Below are 6,047 nucleotides of genomic sequence, written 5' to 3'. Positions count from 1 at the left end.
CTGATTCTCGAGCGGGTTGACCTGACTGTGCCAGGGTAAGAAGTCAGGGTATTCGGGAGAATGATTCAGGAAGGAGACACAGCCTAAGCAGAGGTGCAGAACCATGGTAGAGCTGAGAGAACAAAAGATTCTGTGGGATTGGAACACGGTCTGGTGGGGGCAGGACTGAGAGCTGAGAACCACATTTCCAGGGTGCGTGACAGCGTGGCATGGGCTGTCCACTGATGAGATACTCGTGGGGTCAGTGAGGCCTGTGCCAGAATGACCCCCAGTGCCCTCCACAGGGTGGGCAGTGAGCTAGAGGTGGGTCCAAGTCAGGACTTGGACAGTAAGACAAGCTACAGTAAGAGACAACAGGCTAGCCACGCCCATGCCTCCAGCCAGACTGCGGCCCCTCCAGTCCTCCACAGCCAACCTGCCACCTGCTCAGGGCAAGGTGAAGAAGGGTCAGGAGGGACAGGATTAGACAGAGGGTTTCAGATGCCCAAGACAATACCCCGATTCTGTCTCACCTTGGAGGAGCTGCCCGAGGCTCTGGGGAAGCCATCAGGGGAGCAGGACTCCGCCTCCCTCAGAGGAACAGCTACTAGGTCTATAACCTGCATCCCACTTAATCCAACTCTCTACACCAACCGGGTGATGTAGGCTCAGAGCAGTGAAGTTACTTGCCCAGGGTCACACAGCTTGTGAGTAACTGGAAGAGAATCCAGATTCATATCTAAGCATGTCCATCCTCTTTGCCCAGCCCATTTTAGGCCTCTGTGATGGCATGGGGACAAAACTCAGTGTTTCCAAATTAAATGACTATTCTTTCACTGAGACCCCCTGGCTTCCCACATAACTCTTGGGACCCTTGGGACCCTTATTTGAGGACCAGTGCCGGTGGGCTATCTCATGGCCAGCAGCCAGACCCCACCAGTGATTAACCACGTGTACCACTGACCAGAACTTCCCCCCTTGCCCGGCAATCATGGCCAGGGCCTCACGCTGCCAGGCCTTGGTCAAGCCTCCAGTTTGCCCGCCTCCCTTTCCTTCAGTTAACGCTGCAAATAGCTGTTCTTTTTCTCTCAGACTCCCTATGGACTGTGAACAGCTCACAGCAGGTGCTGCGACTGTCTTCCTTCAGACCTGGACACATGGGGCAGGTATTCAGACAGAGGCCCCTGAGGCAACAGGGGTTCAGGGGGCTGGGCCTGGAGCCCTCAGGGGCACAACCCAGGGAGTCCTGGAAAGGCAGGGATGGCTGGACATACCTGGGAGCACCAGGAATGATTTATAAGACCCGGGACTGCTCACCTAGAGGAGAAAAGACAGTGTCGTGTGGCTGTCAGATTGCTGATAGAAGAAGAGGGCAGGGATGTTCTCCTGGCCAGAGGGCCACAGGGAACAGGGCTGGGGAGGCACACCGAGGCTGTTTTCAAGGAACCTCCCCCTCTGTCACAAGGAAGAACGGAGCTGGGTGAAAGTCCCCCTTGGGTAGCCAGCATGCCCTGGGACGGTAGAGAGAGGTGGAGGGGGTTCCACACTGGGTAGGGGGTGGGCATCTTGCTCGTAGCTCTGAGAATCCTGGACCCAGAATCTGATTCCAGGGGTCCTTGTCTTCCCCTCCATTTCCAACTGGTTCTGCTTATTTTGTGTTTTACATGTTCCTGTCCCCTTGCAAGGTGCTCAAATGGTGCTTAAACGACCCTCCAAGTCCCCCATCTTTGCTTTCCTCTTGGCCTCAGTTCTCACCGTTCCTGACCGGACTCAACTGTTTTCAGATTTTCCTGGGCCTGCATTTCCTACAGTCTCCAGGAGTGTGTCATGCTCTTGCTTCTCTTTGGCATATTCTCCCTGCAGCACATACCACACTGCAGCTCCCGCTCCTTAGCACCTGACTGTGCCCCCTGCCAGACTGTCAGTCCCACGGGCAGGGTCTGTCTGCATGACTCCATACATACCTCTTCAGCCTTGTGAGCTGACACCCAAGGAATGAAAGAATGCATGAGTAGAGGGATGGACGGGTGGGTGGATAGGAAGCCTATATGATATTTTGTAAGATTCATGCCAGATTGCCAAGCCCTCCTTCCAGCATGTTCTGGAGCTGTTTCCCAGGATCTTCAGGTAGGACAATGGGGATCATTGGTCAGGCAACAGCTGCTCTGGCTGCTGTGGGCTGACGGGGATCCAGGGAATGCTCTGATACTAAAAGGGACCTGAGGCTCATGTAGATGCAATCGGCCCAAGACCCTCCTCCCTGCATTACCAAGCATCAAGCCTGTCCCCTCTTTTTGTCCAAGTTTCCATGCCCAGCTCTTTTTTTAATATTGTGATAAAATGTACATAACCTAAATTTTACCATCTTAACCATTTTTAAGTGTACAGTTCAGTATTATTAAGTACCATCACATTGTTTTGCAACCAATTTCCAGAACTTTTTGATCTGACGAACCTGAAACTATATCCATTACACAATAACTCCTCGTTACCATACCCCCACCCCCAAGCCCCTGGAAACCCCCATTCTAGTTTCCATGAGTTTGACTACTCTTGATATCCTTACAAGTGAAATCATACAATATTTGTCTTTTCTTTGTCAGGCTTATTTCACTTAGCATAATGTGCTCAGGGGTCATTCATAATATAGCATGAGTCAGAATTCCCTTCCTTTTTAAGGCTAATATTCCATTTTATGTACATAGCACATTTATTTATCCATGGACACTTGAATTGCTTCTACTTTTTGGCCATTGTGAAGAATGCTGCTATGAACATATCTCTTCAAGACCCTGATTTTAATTCTTTTGAATCCCAGGAGTGAGATTGCTGGATCATATGATAATGCTATTTTTAGTTTTTGAGAAAAACTCCTTACTGTTTTTCATAGGAGTTATATCATTTTAGATTCCCTCTAATTTCCCCACACCCTTGCCAGCATTGTTATTTTGTTTCTTTTAAAAATAGTAGCCATCTTAATGGGTGTGAGGTGATAATGTCATTGTGATTTTGATTTACATTTCCCTAATGATTAGTGATGTTGCGCAATTTTCATATGTTTCCTGACCATTTGTAAATCATTTTTGGAGAAATGTGTACTGAAGTCCTTTGCCCATTTTTAAATTATTTGGGGTTGTTGTTGAGTTGTAGAAGTCTTTATATATTCTGGATATTAACCCCTTATCAGATGTATGATTGGAAATATTTTTCTTCCATTCTACGTTGCCTTTTCACTCCATTGATTGTGTCCTTAGATGCATATGCCCAGCTCTTCTCAGGCCTCTCTGTTTTCTCATTTAAACTTTCCTCTGATGTTTGTTTTAACCTGTTCTCACCTATCTCAATATTGTGGGGAGGCCACTGAGATGTGAGGAGATGGTAAGATTAATGATAACTTCCAAACTTTGGTTCCCTGAACCTGATTCCATCTATTCATCATCCACGCATGTATTCATTCATTCATTTATTCATTAATTCAGCAAACAGAGGAGCGTGGCAGAGTTTTGGAATCAAACGGACTTGGGTTTGCATCCTGGCTTTGTAAGCTTAGAACCTATGTGACCTTGGGTAGAATAAACTTCCTGAACTTCAATATTCTTTCTATAATGCAAAGAAGAAACTGTAAATGTAGCCAGAAGAGAAGACTAGAAACTACTTGCAAAGCTGTTGGAAGAACTAGAAACACTGTATGCAAAGGATGGCCCTGGGTGGGCACTCAATAACTGGTAGCCGTTTGTTATTTCTTGGTGGCCAAGACCGGCTGGGTGCAGCCCTTCTCACCAACGTGGTCTGAGGGCTCAGCTTCCATTTCGTTGCCCAAGAGATCATTAGTTGTTGACACATCTAAACAGGACTCTGCCTGACTAAGCCTCTCCCCATTGTGAAAGTGACAGTTTCCCCCAAGTCATATGTCCTGACCTTTAAGGCTTTGAGGAAGGGAGTGGGCCCTCCCTGGCAAGGAAGCAGAGAGGCTCATGTTTGTGGAGAGCCTTTTACAAAAGACTTTTCATTGATGGCAGCAGGATTCAATCAAATTGTCCTGTATGGGGAGTGGTGATAAGGCTAATGGAGCAGCCACGGGGTTGGTTTGGATCATGGAACTCTCTGACCAGGAGAGTAACTGGAAGGCTGCCCGGAGGAGGAGGGAAGACTTTTCTGTTCTTCCTGGAAATAGGGTCCTTCGTTTCCTACCAGAGTCCTCTGCTCCTCAAAGCTGGGAAGCAGCTTTCAAGAGGATGGGCTGGGAGGAGGGGCTGGGGTCCTGGGCCCAGCTTCCTATCCAAGCTCTGCCCTTCACCCACTGTGCTGCCGGCACTGGGTCTTTCTGAGTCTCAGTTGGCTTATCTGTAAAATGAGCACAAAAAAGCCTACCTGGAAGGGTTGCTGTGGGGTTTATGTGAGAGGATATGGGATATATGTCCTATATAGAGCAGATATAGGAGGTCCTGGGGCAAAGGTTGTTTTCCTCCACCCTGGGTTCTCAGATACCCTCAGCTGCTTAAGAGCCTCACCTGCTAGACGTCCTTAGGGAGCCACACACCCCACCTGCCCTGGGGCTGAACAGAGCCTTGACTGCTGGAATACCCACCTTCCTTTCTACTCCCTGAAAACTGCCCCGTCTCTCAAGACCAGATCACCCTGCCACCCATGCCTTATGTCATGGCCAATCTTAATACCACCCTGTTCCTAGAACCCCTTTTAGGCATACATGGCTGCTCTGGTTTCCTTGCACAGACTTGTTGGTACCGTTTGTCCCCTGCAGGTCCTCACAAGAGGGCCTGGGGAGCAGGGCCTGGATCCGATTGGCCAGCCATTGGTGGGTAGTTCAGTGCAGAACAGAGGTCTGGAAGGCAGTGGGGGGTGACAGGCAGTCATCTGTGCTGGCCAGATGGACCCACAGGTTCTCTTTTCAAGCAGAACTCTGCGCCACCCAAAACACACACCATACTGTCCTACTTCCTTCAACAAGATATCAAAGCAGAGCCTCTTCCCATCCAACCTGCCAAGCATACGGGTCTCTAGGGTAGATGGAATCCTTATTTGTGTCTGTTCCCAGCCTTGACGCCTTTCACACTCTAGCTGTGCGCCCTTAAGGAATCAGAGAAAGACATCCTGACAGTTCAGACCACAGAGTTCACAGAGTAACAGGACTGGAAAGGAGGCTGGAGGTTACCCGCCCAGAGAAGTTAAGAAACTTTCCAAAGGTCACTTACATTTGGCACATCCTCTAATAATTTTACTGCAAGTGTTCAGCCAAAATTTGGTGAGTCTGCCCTGTGGACCAAGCCCCAGCGAGGCACTGTCACATTTGTTCTTAGGCTTGATTCTCACCATACTGCTTGAGGTTGGTGTTATCATCAGTGAACAGAGGGGCAAACTCGGGCCTCAGAAAAGGGAAGTGACTGTCCTGAGACCTCACGACTAGCTAGCAGCCAAGCTAGGACTTGAACCCAGATTCTTCTACTGCCAGCAGCTCAGCACCCTTGCCACTGAGCCTGAAAGGCAGCTGGGGTTGCCGGCACCCATGTGCTGCTGAGACGAGGGGTTAGAGTTAAGTCCACTGCAGATGCTAAGTGGTGCCAAGGGGCCAGAACAGTGGCTTTCTGGCAGAATATGACCCTGCTCTGTGTAATATGCAAATCAGGCCTCAGAGTCCTCAGGAATGCTGCAGGATAGCAACCTGCTCCTGCTCCGTAGAGCTGAGAGTAGGCGTGTCTCTCACAAGCTGAGCTTCCTGACAGCAGCTGGGCCCCATACTCCCAGCCCCGGCCTGACTCATGTCTCCTGCTAGACGCTTCCTGCAAAGCAAGCATTGCCTACACCCAGCCGTAGGATCAACACTTTTACCTCCTGTGGGCCTTGATTTCCTTGCCTCAATTGGGATGATGATAACAATGGTCTATTTGAAGGTTTTTTTCCCCAAAACACCACTTGCTGGAGGTCAAGGCTTCATTCTGATACCTTTAGTCCCCACACATGCCTATAATAACAGCAGATGTAACTTGTTAATTACATTCTGGAACTTAGTTACATCTCTACAACATCTCATTTTACAGATAGGAAAAGCG

The sequence above is a fragment of the Manis javanica genome, chromosome 4 (assembly GCF_040802235.1).
Source record: "Manis javanica isolate MJ-LG chromosome 4, MJ_LKY, whole genome shotgun sequence".
Taxonomy (NCBI): Eukaryota; Metazoa; Chordata; class Mammalia; order Pholidota; family Manidae; genus Manis; species Manis javanica.
This window is presented reverse-complemented; position numbering follows the sequence as displayed.